Source organism: Haemorhous mexicanus, chromosome 5, assembly GCF_027477595.1.
Source record: "Haemorhous mexicanus isolate bHaeMex1 chromosome 5, bHaeMex1.pri, whole genome shotgun sequence".
In the NCBI taxonomy this organism is placed as follows: domain Eukaryota; kingdom Metazoa; phylum Chordata; class Aves; order Passeriformes; family Fringillidae; genus Haemorhous; species Haemorhous mexicanus.
The window spans coordinates 35,300,636-35,320,157 of record NC_082345.1 but is presented as its reverse complement, the minus strand read 5'-3'; positions in this window follow the sequence as shown (position 1 = coordinate 35,320,157).

Sequence of the window (19,522 nt, the reverse complement as noted above, 5' to 3'; positions counted from 1 at the left end):
GTCTCACTGTTTATCACTGTTTATTTTCAGACATATTTACTATTCTTAATTTATCTATTGTCAAAAATTACCAAGGAAAGTCTTAGAAACTTGTATTAGAATCTGTCATACATAGTACTTCTTGGTATTCTGGGATGGAAATAATATGGCTTTTTCCTCCCTTAGCTGTCTCCAGCTACACTTCCAGAAATAGAAGTTTGATTGTTGAGATGTGCTCAATTGTAATCATTCTCATTAGCCAAGCTGCCTTTGCCACCAAGAGTTACATCGCCAATTTTGCTTGAAGACTCTAGCAAGCTATCTAAATTTTTGCATATTTTGCTTAAGGACACTCTGTACTTACTCATTGCATAAGTCCACAAACTTCTGTAATAAGTTTCCTAATGTCTTACTCTTGGCTCCTCTGAAACTAAAATGTTAGTTACAGAATTACTTAACCTCTGTGTTTATGTAGACCAAGTTCAAATTTGCAGTGGTGCCTTTAGTTTGGAGTAGAAAACTTCAGAATTCCTTCAAATATCAAACTAGCTAACTCATGAAATTCAGCTGTTGGTTTGGTTTTTTTGGTTAGGTTTGGTTTTAGGGGGGTTGGTTTGTTGGTTGGTTTTGCTATACTAAATGCAAAAATACACAATGTATCACAATTGCTTCACAGACATGATTTACCTAACACAATGTCATCCAGCCCAACATCATTGTTATTTAGATTCCTCTGCAGGGATGTGATAAGTTTGGTTGTGGATACCTGTTCTGTCCAGCATCTCCAAAGAAGAACCTTAGTTTAAACGAGACTCCTAATTTTGCAGCAACTGAAAAATTCCATTTCTTGCCCAGGCATTTTACATAGGTAGAGACATGAGATCCCAAGTTGTTAAATTGGTCTCATTATGACAGAAATATTTTGACAGAGCTAACTGGTTGTACACTTTGACTAAATCCATATTATTAGAATTTGTGATGAAGAAATGTTTGAAAATGAGTATTTTCAAACAAAGTACATGTGGCTTTGTATTTTTAAACTAGCTATGTAAAAATGCTAGTTTAAAAGTAACACGCTGTAGAAAAATTTACTTTGGATTCTAGATATTATTTTGCATCTTAAGTACTATATGAATATTAGAAAAAGACTATTATGATTCAATTTGGGCATAGAAATTTCTCAAATTATATTTTTCTGAATATGCATTTAGAAATGCAGGGAATTTTTAACTCTTATTTACCTGAAAATAAGCACTATTTTCTGTACACAGAAATCAACATAAGCAATATTTACACTGATGATATTGTAGAATGCTTTCTTTACAGAATACTCTAATTTAGTTTCCCCTTACTGGTAGACAAATGATGTATCAAGGAATTTATGTTGTTATGGTGAGAATTTTCTTTGACGTAGACCTTGAAGAGTGATTTTAGCAATGCAGTTTAAACTTTCAAAATGAGAGATACTCAACTATACAGGGCTTGTGACTCAAAAGCTAAACTTAAATGCAATTTTCAGAGGTGATATTGAAATTTGTAGGTTTGGTGGCTGTGAAGACCTTGTTAGGTTAGTTCTTTTTTCAGGGCTTTTGCTTTAGCTTGGGCACTAGTCTGCACCTGAGAGCAGTGTGGGGTGTTCTATTGTGGAATTGAAATCACAAACTAAGGAGTAGATTGTTAGCTTAATTCTCTGTAGATGTGCTTTTCTTATGATATTATTTGGTTTGCAGTGTTCAGGCCTATGACAGCTGGGATTGATCCTGTTCCTGGCAAAGTCAATGGCAAAATTTCCATCGTAACAACTTACCAAAGTCAGTGGCAAAATGGTAAGTAACAACTAGAGTTTCCCAACCCTTGACAATGTTAAAATACGCAAGAACAAAAGCTTTACTCTGCTGCAGGTATGAACTAGCAAGAAATAACTCCCCAGAGTAAGAGAAGTAGGCAGGAATGAGTGCCTCAGGGCAGACAGACATGGTACTTGTAAGTTCTGCTGCTTTGTGCACCAGACTTGCTTTAAGCCAGAAGCTCTCAGGAAGTCAGCACAGGTAACAAACATTTCAAGTGGTAACTGATCGAGAAAGTTTGTCAAGGCTGATGTCTGTATAATCATACACAGGTGAATCATATACTTCAGGTGAAGTATATAATTAAAAAGGCAGAAAGCTTCCTCATATTTCCATGTTTTATTCACAAAAATAGTATGTTCAAAGTACAGAATCTCTTGCAAATATGTACAAGGAGACAATTAATGCTGGATGCATTACATGAAAGCACCAGTTAGAAAGCTGATTTCCCTGGTGTCTTATCTTTAAAATGCAGTGACCCTATTTAAACATGACAAATGAGGACAGAACCCTGCAAAACAAGCCTTGTCTAGTTCGTAGTGCTGATATCATTGTTTAATCAATGAAAAGGATGGATTTCATTTTAAAAAGTGGATATATATAATGGATTTCCTAAGGGATCATAGTGATAAAGCATGCATGTAATATTATTATTTAATCTGTAAAAGTAAACTAAATGCAAACAATTAAACTTTAGTTCTTAATTACGGGAAATACTTATTCGTATTGGGGTCAAAGACTTACAATCATGTTTACCCAATAGAACTGATAAATGCTACTGAATTCAACTGAGTATTTTTCCAGCTGTTTAACAGAGGATTATGTTTTCAAAAGGTTTTCATGAATTTGTCAAAATCAGGAAAAAAGTTAGTAGAGGACAGAGTGTCTTGCTAAGTAAATAAGCTCATTGATATGCCAAAAGTTGGGAGAACGAGGTTGGGTACATACTTCGTGGTGGCAGCTTGAATGTTGTGTAATTTTGGCAACCAGATTCACATATGCATAAGAACTCTGGTGATTGCTGGAGGATTAGCACAAATTTGGGATTTGGAGAAGCAGCAGCACCAAGGGTTCAGTTGAGCATGTAGTGAAAGTGTCAAGAGTGTTGAAAAAGGTGATTTAGTGTAGCAAGTAAAGAAAGTTCTTTAAGTATATGTTTATGTTTCCACTTTTGTGTAAGTACTCCGAGCCCAGTTTTATTCTCTTTCGTGACAATAATGGAGGAATAGGAATGCACCAATGAAGTGGATACATCATCCTTTAGACCAGAAAGGAGGTCCAGAATTTAATTTTCAGCTGCCAGGAACAGGGTCCTGAACAAGGACTCTGGCAGGGTACACCCATTCTGCAGTGCCATGCAGAAGTAAATAGAAGGTTCAAGTAGATAGCAAGTAGAAGGTTCATTTTGTGGTACCAAGGAAGGTAGTCACCTTCCTCACCTGTTTACTCACCACTGGCTCATCACATGGCTTTAATGATCAGTTGGGAGTGGGAAAATATTCAGGTTTTATTCAATAGAAATTACATGCTCATTTTTTGAAAACAGAATTGTTAAAAACAAAAAATTTAAAGACAATGCTTTAAAAATCTTAGATAATTTAAAACTGTTAATATTTTAGCCTAATTATTTTCTGAACCAGTAGAATATTTATATATTTGACAATTTGACTTTGTATTTAAAAGAGAAAATTATCTGTTGTATAACTTCATTCAGCCAGCTCTCTTGTTCATGTGGTTTGAATTTGGCTAGGGTTACAGTACAGTACATACTTGAGGGATTGGCATTAGAAACTAAAATGGGGTCAGAGAAGGGAAAGATGGCTTCAGACATTTCAACTTTGCATATTTAGAAAGTTTATTACAAAAAAAAAAAATAAAGACAACAAACAGATAATCTTGTTTTCACTTTGTAGTGATTTAGCCAATTTTATGTTTGGTTTCTTTAAAATTTTCTCTCTTATATCTGAGCCAAAACACTGACATCTCTTCTATGTCATCTCCTTTGATGTGAGAAATAGAAGGATTATAAATCACAAAATCCCTGCAAGCAGAATCTACTAAGTCTGTTGGAAAAATTGTGTAAATTAAGTCGGATACACCACTGTGAAATCCAAACTAAAACAGCTTTTGTTGTAAGAAGCTCACATCAGCCAAAGGAGGATAGCTATTTTGTGCAGAATGCTTGGTGGGAGTTAGCCATAGTTTTTGAGTTAGCCATAGTTTTTATACAGATTAGCAGGTAAAGGGAAAAATAGAAAGAAAACGTGGTTACTAAATGCTTCTGTATAAAATAAAACACCTGTGGCTCATATTCAAGTTCATGGAAAACAAATGAGCTAGTAAACATGTAGTGTTTTAATTTAGCAAAAGGATTTTGTTTCACCATGGGGGAAGAAAGAGTCTGACTCTACATTTGTGGTACTTAGACTTATATAGTGCTTATATTACTTGTCATCATACCATTTGCTTTTTTATTGCAAGTCTGGCAAAAATAAGATCAGTCATCCTACAAATGATGGACTAACGTGAAAACAGCTTCAAAATTTAACTCTTTTTGACCAACAGGTTGTTCTTACCAGATAGTACTTATAAAATTATGCATATTTCTACTGGAGCTGACACATATTCTCTTTCTGCAGGAATGCATACATGAACTGTTCACCCATATATACACCTGTACATATGCATTTTCAGGTATTTATACGTGGATATCTGTGTGTAAGGGTATACATACTTACACTAACCTATGGATAAACCATATATTAGAGAGAGAATGAGAGAAAGTGGTAGAGGGGAGGCAGAGACAGATGCATATCCATCTGTCAGGTTCACCAACTCCCACAACTCAGTGCTGTTTGCTTGTGGAGACTGGGGCTGACAAGCTGCTGTTTCTGAGCACAGAATGGATTTGCTTCAGGAATTATGTGCCGACACTCAGTGGTGACAGGGGACCCGCCAGGCCTGAAAGTGTGATCAGTGGAGAGAGTTAGTCCAAGGGTGGCATCAAATCTGGAACTTTGTGTCTGCTGGATGAACACCTTTCCATCCATAACTGCAGGGAGAGACTGTGCCTCCAAAAAAGGGCATCAGGATAAAGAAGTGCATGGTAGAAATGCTATTTGCTTTCCATATCTGTGTGAGTGAATTCTTGTGGGAACTACTTAAAAACAGGTCGAAGGAGGATGATGGTAAAACAACATGTGGGAAATATACTTAATTGATATTTTTGCTTATTTTATTTGATTGACATAATTCAGCAGCCAATGCCAGATTCTAGACTATATATTGGATGACATTATGTCTGTTGAATATAATCAAAAGAAGGATATCCTGCCAGCTTCCCCATTGTAAGCCACAAAATTTGTCTTCTGGCTACACAAATCTCAAATTTAAAATGTTGCCCTAACTTGCAAATATGCAGAATTTTTTTAATTTTTTGCATCTTGTTAGACTAAATATAACCTGTAACATTTATTGTTCATTATCCAGTTATTTCTTTTCCTGAGGAGTAGGAGAAAGTCATTCTGAAAACTAATGGGGATGATGATCACTGCCAAATTAAATCTGGAATAAAATCATCTGAAACAACCAGCAAAGTTGTGCATTCCTCTGCCATATTTTGGTATACAGATAATAATCCTTTCCCTTAGGATATAACCCTGTTCTCCTGACAATAGGTATTTGCTTCTGGCTATGATTTCTAAAATCATAAGTAAGTAAGTTACTTCAAAGTATGATTTTTATCAGTTTAAAATGGAGGTATGGTTCTGAATTATAGATATACTTTAAAATTGGTTTCCTTTCATGTTAGTGACCGGTACTCAGATTCCCTAATACATGGACACAGACTGCTTTTTATCCTTTTACCTTTCTATATATGAGAAAGAATATCCTGTCTGTCTGTTTGCTTGCTTGTTTGTTTTGGGTGATATTTCATTTAGATGATAGTGTAGGGAATATTCCAACTGACCCATAGGAAAAAATATACTTTTTTCACATCTCAGATAAAACAGTGATAACAGTAAAATGAAAATATTACTCAACCCCTAAATGACTGACTTGTCCAATAACCTAAAATTAGGTTGCATATAGGATTGTAAACAGACACAGGTTTCTGACCACAGAAACTTCTGAACTTGCTTTTAACAAAACAACCAGTTTCAGAATTAATTCAGCATTCAGGGTGTGGGGAGTAGGAAACATTTTATATGCCAGCTTGAATATACTATATTTTATTTTTATATCATTCAGTATTTTTTCTTGCAACTCTGTGGGATGAATAAGGCAATCCACAACAGGTTGGGAAACCTTGGAAGCATGGACTAGTCAAAGCAGTTTGTCTCCCTGATGATTTCCATACACTCTACAATAAAACAGTTATTAAGCAGAGCCCAGTTTTATTCTCTTGTGTGAGTGACAATTTTGGAGGAATGGAAAAGCATCAACAAAGTGGAGATCTCATCCTTTAGACATATGATAACCAGAAAGGAGATTACCAGAATTTAAATTTCAGCTGCCAGGTTCAAGGACTCTGGCAGGGTACACCCATCGTGCAGTGATAGCAAGAACAAGGTTCCCTTTGTGGCACTAAAGAAGGGAGTCACCTTCCTCATCTGTTTAGTCACCCACCACTGGCTCATAACACATCTTTAGGGATCATTAAAGAGTGGCAAATTCACCAGTGCTTTGTATTTTAGTCGGTTTTTTAGAGGTTTTTTTCTGCTTTAACATCTTGTTAGGAGTATTTCATCATGTTCAAAGCTCTGGGCAGCATCACATGTTACTCTGCATGTCTTAGCTTGGCTGAAGGAGCTTTTTGTCTACATTTCTTCCCTCACAGCTAAGGGAAATTGCTCTGGCTCCTCTTTTCCATAACTGAAAGTTTGTTTATGTTTGGCTGGTGTTGTGCATTTTGTCAGCAAAAGTAAACTGGTTTCTTTTACATCTCCATTATTAGTACAATACCAGATGGATGTGTGTTCCTCCTGTCTCATCCTCCTCTCTTTCATTCTTTTTTTCTCTGCTTATTACACAATTTGTTTTTTGAAGATCTATCTTGATGTTCAAAGCCAAACGAGTAGTTACAGCACTTTCTGCTAACTGCTTGATTCTAAGTGTGCATTGAGAAATGATGCCAAAAATGTTACTAGAATAAAATTTTGCAAGTTTAGGGGGTTTATAGAAAGGGAGAGATCTGAGGTCTAGAAATAAAACCAAACCATGTCACCCTGAATTAAGGACAATCAATTATTGCTGCTACTTAACAGAATTTCATTAATTGTAAAGGTCTTCATGGGGGGAGACAGATACAGAATGTCAAAGTATGGCTGAACTCCAACCTAAATGCCTGCCTTTTGCATGGACAGAGCACGTGGAGGGTGTGGAGAGGCAGCACACACCGTTCCTCACGCCTGCTCTGCCCGCTGCGCCGTGGCACCCCGGCACCGCGCCGCCCGTGTGACGGCCAGCCTGCCCACAGCCACCCTGGCACGGTACCTGCAGGCACAGGGGCCAAGGGCAGCTGGAGCAGCTGCTGTGACTCACCTGCGCCCAGCAGTGAACTCGCTGCTGTGCTCTGCTGCCCTGTGTGCACACGTGTTCGTGCACACGCTGGAGCATGCACACCTTTTCTTGCTCAGAGACATTTCCCTACCAAGGTGATGGTAGTACATATGGAAAACAAATCTCAATATACAACCTAAAGTGTGCTACTTCTAGCTCATTTACAACACACCAGTACTCACTCTGAGTAACATTGCTTGGCAGTGAAGAGAAACAATTGAAGTATAACCTTAGAGGAAAATTAAGAAATAGTGTTGGTTTTTTCTTTTGCTTTCCTTGACATATTTTCTTTACAAGACTCCATTCAACTTTAATTAAGTTTTGCTTTGAGGCTCTGAACCTGAAACAGTGCATTTTTATTTTCCTTGTAATATAACCTTTACCTTGCTGGTAGCAAAAAATTGAAATCTTGGAGCCATAATCATCAGATCATAGAATGAAAGGATTATAAGTTTTATACAGGCTAAAATATAAAACCTTTGAATTAATTAGCATTTTATGAGTTTCAGATATCTGTGAAATATCAAATTAGTAGGGCCTTATTCTATTCCTATTACGTGTTAGAAGAGTATTAAGTGAGAAAATGTAACTCATGTTCAGTTTAAGAGCTCTTCAAACTAGGAAGATGTTGGAAAGTGATTAAAGGATAGACTCTGAAAGCTTCACCAGCTTTAACAGTTTAAACTAATAGAAGCCAAAGGTTTGGGGGTGTTAACCTGAATAAGAGGAATAAAAATTCTACATCAAACAGAGCACCCTTTTAAACTGAAATATCTTGTCTTCAAAGTTGCTTTTATACCTCTGATATGAGCACCATGATTTCTAATGTTTCCTTTCAATGTAGGATTACAAAGCCTATACTGCTGCTCATTATCCAATTCTGTGTGAGAGATGCAATTGAAACAAGTGAACTAATCAAAGGTAGATGAAGTTGCAGCTCTGAAAGATCACAGAGCATGAAAAATTAGTAATAAAGAACACATTTTCTTGTATATTAAACAGGCAAATAATTCTCATTTATACTATATATGCATGTCGAGCATTTTAAAGACAATATTGAAATTGCAATCTAATTTTGATCATGAAATATGTTAAGTATTTCTGCAGTTTTATTTTTTTGAGTCACAACAATATTATCTTCTCTCATTGTTTCAACAAGCAAATATGAGTTTCCAACAATCAGAGAGACTTATCTCAGTCTAGGTATGAGAATCAGAGATAAAGGTTTCACTGTCCAAAGCATAATCCATTCTAAATTCCTGTGCTGAAAATGCACATAAGGATGTATTTCACTGCACAGGGTCAGAAACTCAAACTAATGTTGTAGTTTTTCTACAGTGGGTATTATGGGTGGCTTTTTCATGAAATTTCTGGAACATTTAATATCCCATGAGCATCCTTTTGCTAAAATGATAAACGTGAACAGATATTGATTGTGCCAAAAAAATAAAAAGTCAATCTACAAAATAATAACTTGAAGGGGTGCAGAAATGTCAAAATCAGCATTGATTTCAGAGAATAGCCTGACACATTCCTAAAAATCTGTTTTTCTGTGTGCAGCTAAGGCTTATATCCTGTGCCATTATAACTACAGCAAGAAAGGCAGAGAAAAATTCTGATTTGAGATCAACTTAATTTTTGAATTCTGCTTTTCAAGGAAGAAACTATTAAGAGAAAGGAATGAGCAAAATCCAAACATAGACAGTATCACTTCTTTAATGTAATTTTGAATTCATGCTAAAAGCCCTAGTTCTGAGACAGAAATTTTGTCAGAAACAATGACACTAACTTAGCTTTGTGCCCTTGTGCTCTGTTGCTCATGAACTTAGTTTCAGATCCATCATCCAAACTTCTCTTTGAGTGCAGCAGCTTGCTGCAGCTTCTTTTGTGAGGGGAAGGTAGAGATTGTGGAACAAGGTAAGTGCTTGGAAAAAGTTGCAAGCTCATGCAAACAGAAGAATCCTTCAATATTTCAGTCTTTTATCTGGTCAGCTACAGAGATTTCAGAATCTTGCTGACAGGTTAAAGAGGACTATTTCTATGTGAATATATAACTACAGGCTATGTTTTGAACTGTTAAAACTATTCCACAGTTGAATGAAGATAAATATTCATCTGTAACTTACACATTATTCCCTCTGTGAAGATCAGCAATTATGTTGGTGCTGACTTTGTTTAAAAGTTAAAGTCCTCCTCCTCTTTGTTCACTCCAATCTCATTTGGCTTCCTTATGTGACTGCAAAAACTTACTCTGACCTGAACATCACAATAACATTAGAGTAAGACACATTTTGAGTAAGGGTTTAATATTGTTTTGATCAAACATCAGGATGTGATAAATAAGCACATTTTATGCAGATTTCCTCAGTGTAGGCCATGCCCTTTGACTTTCTCCTTTACTAAATCATGAGGCATTATACACTCTGCTGCATGTTGTTTGCTTGGTCAGGGATCCCTGAGCAGCTGGGAGAGCAGAGCCATAGTTCCAAACACCTCCTTGACCTCTTTCAGGATGCTGCTGATCAGGTCCATCTGGACCACAGGACTGCAGAAGTACTGATTCTTGTGAAGTCCAGGACAGTATCCTCATCAGCATCTGAGGAAGGCTAACCTGTATTTCCCCTTCTTTGCTGAGAGCCATTACTACAAAGGGCAGTCAACACAATCCATGCAGTTGCTCAGCAGCCCTCCTGTGCTTTTATCAATGTGCTTTTCTGTTCACAGCTTCCTCTGCAATTTGCTGCAAAGGGGGCACATGCATAAAATGGGAATGGAAATTTGGAGACACATGGTGAAGAAAGGACCATGGTAAAGCAGTGCTCTTCCACAGCATAAAGCAGCATGAGCACAAATTGCAGGACATTTTATAAAATGGAAGCAGATGTTTATCTTGACTACACAGACTAAAGTGGATTTTTCTCCCAGCCATATAAAATTAGTATTAAACAGCAGAATATGACATCAAATTGTGCAAATTAATATGACCTTCTACACAGAGTTGAAGAAAAAGGACTGTCTTTCAAAGTGTTCAAGCAGAGAGAAGATGGGTTATTTTAATAACAGTATCATGCAGGTTCTTGTCCTGTTAAAATATTTTTATTACTACTAATTACTTATGTTCTAAGGGGAAAACAATGGGTTCTCTGTTCATTCTTAGTCTATTTCACAGCCAGAGTGCACATGAGCCAGCTTGTATTTCTTAAACCAAATAAGTGCAAGCTGTAGTCTTGATGATAATTAAGGTGCAAGACAGACTGAAGATTCAACTAGTTCTATATGGTTTTCTCTGTAAAAAATTTGTCCTGTCACATTTAAAATCTGTTATTTATGCATTTCACATAGTCTTAATAACAGATTCATATTTTTAAAAATCTTATGTATTTTCCAATAGGCTCATAAGGCTAGATCTAGAGGTACTTAACTTTCTCCACAATGATGTAAGAATTTCTGAAATCAGTTTTATTTGGTTAAAGTGACAATAGAAATTCCATTTTGAAACTAGATGTGCAGCTTTCAGTTGGAGAAAATCTAAATTAGGGGCTTTCACACTCTTCTCTTTCTGCCATCTGCCGAAGGTCAGACCTTGCTCTCAGTCCCTTAGTGTTTTTTATTGAATGTCAGTGACTTTCTCAGTGACACCACCTCTGGCTGGTCCCTAGAAGCACAATCTGACAAGGCTGAAGTCTGTCTGTCCTTGCTGCCCACTGCACTCTCTTTGGTGTCTGAGACTGAGCAGCTCTTGCTGTTGCCATTTCCCCTCTGTAGTTTCCTCAGGAAAGATGCAACGTCCTTCCAGACATCCCACCTGATGGATCTCATCTTGTCAACTATAAATAGCTCCTCTTCAAACCAAGACAGATAAATCAATGTTTGGCATTAATATTAATTTTATTTCTTATTTATTTATTTATTTATTTATTTTTTATTGTCTGTATTTGCCAGTCATTTTTACTTTGCTACCACTTAAAAGCAAGCCTTGGTCTCATTGTGCTAAACACTGCATGAACATAACTGATGACATGGTCTGTGTGCCTAAAAGCTTTCAGTCTGAAAGATAGGACATAAATAGTAGATGAAACAATCAAATCAACTGGACAAAACTGAGGGAAAACGTGCTCAAAAAAACCCCAACAATCCCCAGTTTAATGCATTCTGCATCACAGCCACAATTTTCCCATCTGTTTCTGACTGATAAGAGACTGAGAGATACCATTTCCCCTGTTACTGCTTAATTTAGTAAAACATTATGTTAAAAAGATGCCTCTCTCAGGGACATTAGTGAAAGGAATACAAGTGAATACAAAGCTTAAGAGGTTTTGGCCTCCCAGTTATTCCAAAGGAAAATAAATGCAGTAAGCATCAATGTGATTTTTTGCTGCCCTATGTTGTCAACAAAGGTGGTAGTTCTAATAGCAGGCAAGTCAAAGAAGCAAGGACTTCTCAGTCTTTCAGCCTTTCTGTGTGTAATCCCACCCAAGTCAAGAGCTGTACGGGATAGGATTCAGCCACAAGAGGTTGAAAATTAGTTTCAATTCAGGAAACAGATGTAAATAAACCAAATCAAAGTGTAAAGAATGAAGAGGTTTCTTTTTCCTTTAACTTTTCAGAGGAAGGAAAAAATGTTTTTAACAGTACGATCTAGCAAAAGTAAATCTAAGCAACTGTTGTTTAAAATAGCTAAATGAATAATATATTTGAAACCTTTTACCTGTCTTTTAATATATTCCCATAATTTTTTCATCAGTGGAAGCCAGCAACTTATGTCCATTATAATTATGATTCCCAGAATTTGTTGTCTTAAAGAATTTTGGCAAAATTTGCAAAGGAAAGAAAGCTAACAGAAAAATTAAAGGCAATGAATTTATATTTATTCACCTTTGAAAAAAGATGAATTTTGATATCCTAACAACATCTAGACAATTTTCCTCTTAAGATAAATCTTAAATTTTAGGTTTATATTCCAATGTAAAGGCTGGGATGTGGAGAATTTATTTGTCTTGTTTAGCTTCATAAGCAATATTTAAAGGTTCAGTTGTATTTATCAAACTGATTCTTCATTGATATTTATCTTTTGCCATACAGCTTATTGATTTATTTTTTCCTACTGAAAACTGTCTGTCAGCTGTTTGATTTGGCCACCTGACTTTTCAAAAAACTTAATTAGGAAGCAAACACTTCATCCTGGGCTATGGATGTGAGAACTTCCTGCAGAGGAAGAGGCACACACACATGTTTGGGGCAGCTGCTGTTTGCTAACTGAGCTGTGTCCAAGCCCAAATTCTTCCCTTCCCTCAACCTGTCATGTAAAGATAATTCAAGCTCCTCTGTCTTACATTGTGATCATGGTAGTTATAATATATTGCACAATAATTTATGATCATTTTGGTACAATAATTTATCTACATTTCAGAGGACCAGGTTGCTTTTGTGGTTCTTTCATAGGTACGAAGAAAAAAGTAATCCCATCTAGTAATGAGTTTTATAGCAAGCAAGTTTTCTGGCTGCATTTTGAAGTGTCTTCATTTTTTCTTTTCTTTCTTTTCTCTGATCTGATCAATAGTCTTCAATTTGCCAGTCAGGCCATCTCGTACTTGGCTGCTAATTTCGAAACTTCCGGAAACAGAATTTTTCACCTTCAGTTTTCTATTTAACACATTCCAAGCATCACTTCTCAGGTAACATGAAAGATAGTTTCTTTCTCAACACAAGAGAAAAGAAAATTTCTAGCTATTTTCAAAATTATTCTGAAAGAATGGAAGCTGTCTGTAATTTTTTTCTGACAGCATTTCTTTCTTTTGGTTGGCTTGATGGTTTTTTCCTTTTTATTTCTTGAAAGTCCCAAAACTGATGAAAATTCAAGCTGTTGAGACAAAGAAATTTTGAAAGATTAATTTGATGTCTTATATTTGTTTAGTATCCTTTAACTAATCTTGGTAATTAAAGGATTCTAATGAAATATAAGACACAAGTTACCCAATAATATATTGAATAGCATAAACTACACCCACAGGAGACCTATGAAGAAATAATGCTCTTTGCTTCATTTTTTTTTTTTTTTTAATTTTTTTGCTTTTGAATATAGGCAGGGTGAGGACACAAAGATTTGTGTAGTTTATAAATAATTACAATCTTCAGGACTAATTTTTTTCAAGATTTTGCTCCCACTACCAGAAAAACAGGATAGAATTCATAAGGTAAATAAATATCAGAACTTCCGACAAAAAATGTCTGCTTAAATGAGATGAGAAAAGAAATAATAAAAGATGTAGAAGGGATAGAAGGAAAGGAAAATCAGAAACCAAAGCGAGCTAAAACACTAAGAGAAGAAAAGAATGGTACAAGAATAAACTTGCCTGTAATTTCTTCTCAGTCTTGGCTTACAGAGTTTACTTTTAAATACTGTTCCAAAGATAATTATTTAAATATATCAGATTATGGTCTCAACAGATAATAAGATTACCATATACCATTTCACACATCAACTCTTAATTTCCAAGTCAGTATAGATCTTCTAGTTTGGAATGATTCACTGATTTTAAAAGATCTTAAGTAGAGATTCAACATACAATTAAACAAGCATACAATTAAATTCTGGTCCCTGTTTTCTCTTACATATGCTATTAACCTCTCCCTGTGTTTTAGTAGATTTGACTGTGTTACTAAATATCTTTTATTTTGTTGGCAAAAAATATATAGGTAAATATCTATTGCTTTTTCCTGTATGCATTTTCTTGAGGAATAAGAGAAACTGCATTTTAATGGGAAATTCATTATGAATTGGTCAATATTTTAATTTATGATTGTGCTGTCTTTTTATGCTATATGCTTCTATGGAACTTGCTTATTGTTATAGAGAATTCAGAAGTAATTGAATTCTGTAAAACACATCATACTTTAAAGACAACAAGAGGAGAATATTTAGCTATACAGTTTATCCAAAGTGTAAGTAAAAGGAAGTCTGATGAGTAGTTTTAAATATATCACATTTTCAAGATCAAAAATGTGAAATTTTATTTGGTATTAGATTATTTTCTAAAACCTTACTGGAATCTTTCTTTCTGCTAACAATCATAATTCTTTTAAATTGCATGGCACTATCATATACAGTAAATTATGTCCTATTCACAGAAATATATACTAAAGCCTACAAAAACACCTTAATGTGAGGCAAAATTAATAGCACTAACCAGTAGCAATATTTCAGCCTCTTGTTAGCTTGTAGATGATAAAATATTAATTCTTATATCTGTCACAGAGAATTTAGATTACTGAGCTACCACTCTTATTAGCCATTATCAACTACTAAATATTTCATAAAAATTATGTTGCAAATCAGTGCTCTTAGGTGTTGTTGTGTGTTGTGGGTTTTTTAGTCACTGCAAATCAACATATCAATACTCCTAAAGAAGCCAACAAGTTCCACACCAGGACACTTGCAATCCCACAGCATGCTGCCACTTAACACTAAGCCATGGGTATGGGTGCATTGCTCAGACAGCTGCTGTTGAATTGCCACAAAAGACAATCTGGCATATTACAGAAAACTGAAATTGATGGGGGTCTACCTTAAGATGTCAGGCTGTAATCTGCTGCAGTCATTAAACTGAAAGAAACCAGGTTTAGATTCTTTACTGAAGGTGGTGAGGCACTGGAACAGGTTGCTCAGAGATGTGAATGCCCCAGCAGAGGAAGCATTCAAGACCAGGTTGGATGGGGCTTTGAGCAACCTGGTCTAGTGGCAAGTGTCCCTGCTCACAGCAAGGGCAAGGAGCTTGAAAGTAGGTAATATTTGAGATCCCTTCAAACTCAAACCATTCTGTGGTTCTACAATTTCAGAAGCAGCTGAGCAGCCCCAGAACCTGTCTGGTTCCTGACAGGAGCAGAGAGAGGCAGGTTAACACCATGGGAGACAAAGAGCAGAAGCCGGAAGGATGGCTGGTACTGCCTCACTCTTCTGTGGAAATATATATTTTCTGTGTCCTCTCCCTCTTCACTATATAGCCACTTGTGGCTACTATTGCAGGGATGTTACTTTTCTGTTACCAACTCTTTCAACTGTTATTAAGGAACTGCAACAAAACTCCCACTAAGTACTGCAGTCATTAAACTTGATTCTTGGGAACTGAAAGCTGTAGGAAATTACTTTTTCTGTGACCTGAAGACCTTGATGTTTAAATTACAATCCTTCTAATTTCTGCTTTCATTCTGACCATAACACGAGTCACATGCCTCTCTGATCGTTCAGTCTCTGCTAACTCTGTTCTGCTTCTCTGCACACTGATTTCTGTGTGCTAACTTATGTCATGCCAGTGATTTCGTACACTGATTAACTGAATTGCTTATTGAATGGAGACATCTTTTTTTTCCTGATATTTTCCCCTTTACTCAAGCCTGGAACCTTAGCAAGGAAAAGAAAGGCTGATGTGTTCCGTGAAACCCACAGATGGTGCACATGGTGGTCTCTGAAATGATATTTAAGTACAATTGGGTCCTTGAAGAATATTTAAGCTCTTCCTCAATCAGTAAATATCTTTTAGATTAGGGTATTCTGTTGCTGGGCTTTTTGAATGATACTTGTGATAGCCTCATTTCTAAAAGTGATTGGGCTTCTGCAATTCCAGTATTCAGAAGAGTATATATCCCTTGACAACCTACACAAGATGTCCAAGGCCTGTGACTTTGCTCTTAAGCTGAACAAACTAAAAAGAAGATTGTCCATACCTATAAAGCTTTATCTCTTGGTACTGCTATGTCTCTCCTCCACAGAAAGCCAGCATTTCAGCCATAATGAATGGCTTGTACACACGTGATTTTGTCTCTGAATTCATCATTCTCTTTCCAATGAAAACCGGCGCTGAGGTGTAGATATACACAGATGATGAATAGATAGATAGATAGATAGATAGATAGATAGATAGATAGATAGATAGATAGACAGATAGATAGAGCAAAACAAACAAAAACCCCCTTTTGTTGAATCAAGTGTTTCTCACCTGTAGAAAAATTAGCCATGCACCAATTCAATCTTCATTTTCTGTATGTATATTTGCATGTTGCCATTTCCTGAAGAAAGACTTACCTTTTCTACCAGTTCATGAACCACCAGTCCTTTTAGAAGGAAGTCCTTTCTATGTAAAATTATAAATAATTGCATTCATATAAATATGCTTTCACAATTTTTTCTCATTGTGATAACTCATATTAAAATATTGAAGTGAATGTTAAATTTTCTGTATTACAAAGCAGATATAATTTGAAATTGTACACAGAAAAGGATTTAAGGCCCAGATTCATCACATTCCTACTTATTACCATAGGAAATGATGGGAAGGAGTGGTATGTAATAGTGCATATGGAGTTTGATTTCCCTTTCGTTCTCCTCTTGTGGTATTAGATGAAGGTAAATCACATATGACAAATTACAATTTTAATCCTATTTTTTATAAAAAGGACTAGATTTTGTAGAAAATTTAAGCGTTGTCCAAAATCCCAGGCAAATTTTCCGCCTTTTCTGCTACAGAAAGTTTTAAAAAGTGGACCCATGTGTGCTGAAAGGACCAAAAAACCTGAAAAGCAGATACTGAAATACAAAATAGAAGACACACTTTAAAATTAATTCTAAATTTTTTGGACTGGTTATTTGTTTGCAAATATTTGGGGCTTTTTAAATCATTTTTGCAATGAAAATATTTCTGTTTATGGGAATATAAACAATCCTGATTCATAACTGTTTGGACTGATATGCAGAAAAAAATACATATATATGCAATATACACTATGCTCTCATATGTTTTTAATATAACTATCTTTTCATAAGTATTGTGTTGTGTTTAATTGCAGATTTGCTTTTTGTTTTCAGACAAGTGCATTCCAGGATGTAACTTGTTTCCATCAAAACAAGTTACATCCTGGAATGTAAACCTGTCATAAAAACCCTGACCCCAACAGAGCTTTCAGGAGCATGTTCCTCCACTGTAGAACGAAAAAGAATTTAGAACTGTTAGGATTTGCATAAGTTGTTTTGTATGGCTGACGAAAAAAGGCCAGGAATCACATTTACTCTACCCCATATGACCATAAATTGAAAAATCCATAAAACAATTACACTGAAAATATTTAGGGAAAAAAAAAAAAACAATGAAAAAAAGCCTGAGATGAAGATATCAAATTTATCTCTTCAGGGGGAAACAAATCTTTAATTTCATGTTTAAACTTGTATGAGAATGTAAATTTTCAAGGAATGAAATGAACTTAATGATCACTGTACAGAAGCTGAACAGGAACATAACCAGGATCTGTCTCAGCACTATCCTTTAAAGGTCATCTTGACCTGAGAGAAAATTATCTTCTTTATTCCTCACCCTAATCCAGTTCTGTCAGACTTCACAGATTCCTAAATTCATACAAATGGTGTAATCTCTGTATCACACACTTGCTGCAGCTCTAAGACAGAGGTGTTTATACACCATGACAACACTTGGTTTTGATTTAGTAATGCCTTAGCCTGATTAGGACACATGAAATACTTATCTGCAACAGTTTTATCTGGGAGATTTTAATTACATTACGTTCATATTTAGGCCAACTTTGCTCAATATTCACAAGGAGATGTCATTTCAATTTCATATTACATAAAAGTGCATTGAGTATTTTGAATGAGAACAGAATACACATTGTCATCATTCACCCACAAAATGTTTATTCCTCCATGACTCATGCTGAATTGTATATTACCCCTCAATGAGTTCTATAGCAACCCTTTAGCCCCTTGCAGAAAGAAGCAATTTAAAAATGCATAAAATACTTTGAAATGTCTGCAGTTCTTATTTTCTTAATGTTCGTACCAAAATGTACAAGCTATGAAGTACAGTGACCTGGCAAGAGCCAGGCCAGAATTCACTCTTAGTTTCCTCTGTTAATAGTTCTTTTGGTGTTTCCAGGGCTCTGTTCATGCCTGTATGTATGCAAGTAGATACACATAACTGTAAAAACTGCCAGGCTGTTCTGTTTGCCCTCTGCACGTTTAAGGATCACCTAGGTTTTTCTTTACTCAGCAAGTTGGAATTGATTCACGTGCATTTCAATTTAGTTAGTGTTGAAGAATCCAGAAAATCTAATTACTTTCTCAAGAAGTCGTTTGAACAGAGATTCATGACATGAGATACCTTCATCATGGTATTTTTTGAAGAGGTTTTTAGAACCACCAGGAAACTTTTTTGTGTAAATCAACTAAAATTTGTAATGGAGGCTTGACACACATGAGGCTACTTGGTTAACCTGTTTCAGAAAGAACGCCGCTGAATTCCTACAGGCATTTTATTCACTTTTAGTTAAACTTTGGAAAAGACATCCTAAAGGCTGTTGGTTAAGTGGTGTCATGTTAGGGAGGGGGGAAGATGGTCTTGAGTGGTGTTTGGTTTGTTTTTTGATTTTCCATTGCTGATTTGTAGTCCTATTTCAATATTGCTGGGGAGCAGCATTTATATCATTTTCTCTGACTTTGTTACTCTTTTACAGGAAATGTCCTAAATACAATATTCATGTGTCATTCACTCACTTTTCATAGCAAATGTCTGCTAACTGACTTCTTAGAAATATTTACACAGATCTGTGGCCTAACACGTGGATTAAATGTACAAAAGATAATTGTGATTAATTACAATACATTCTTGCTGCATGAAGATACATGTTCAGGTAAACTTGCCCGCCAAAATAATGGAATGTTTCTTCTTTTATGAATTTCTAATTGAACATAATTTTCAGCATCTTAACACAGATACAGTTCTTGAAAAATTGCAGCTATACTTGTACATATAACATAGAAAAAGAAACTATTTTAAAACTATCTCAACATTATGGTATAAATTTTATTCTGTTGCTTGATGTCAAGATGGCAAGAAGCTGAACTTTTTACATCCATAAATACTCTGAGTACCTTAAAAAAATCTTACAGATAAATCTCTTGCATCTTGCTTCCTCTTATAAAAATTGTATCTATGCAAATGATAAAAGAATTAAATGCAGAAAAAAACATTGATCCTCTTGTTGCAAACTTCAAAAATAATCTATATTTTGTTGAACTGGCAGAGAAGAGCACCCAGCTTTCAGGGACAGAAATGTTTTCTATTATACTG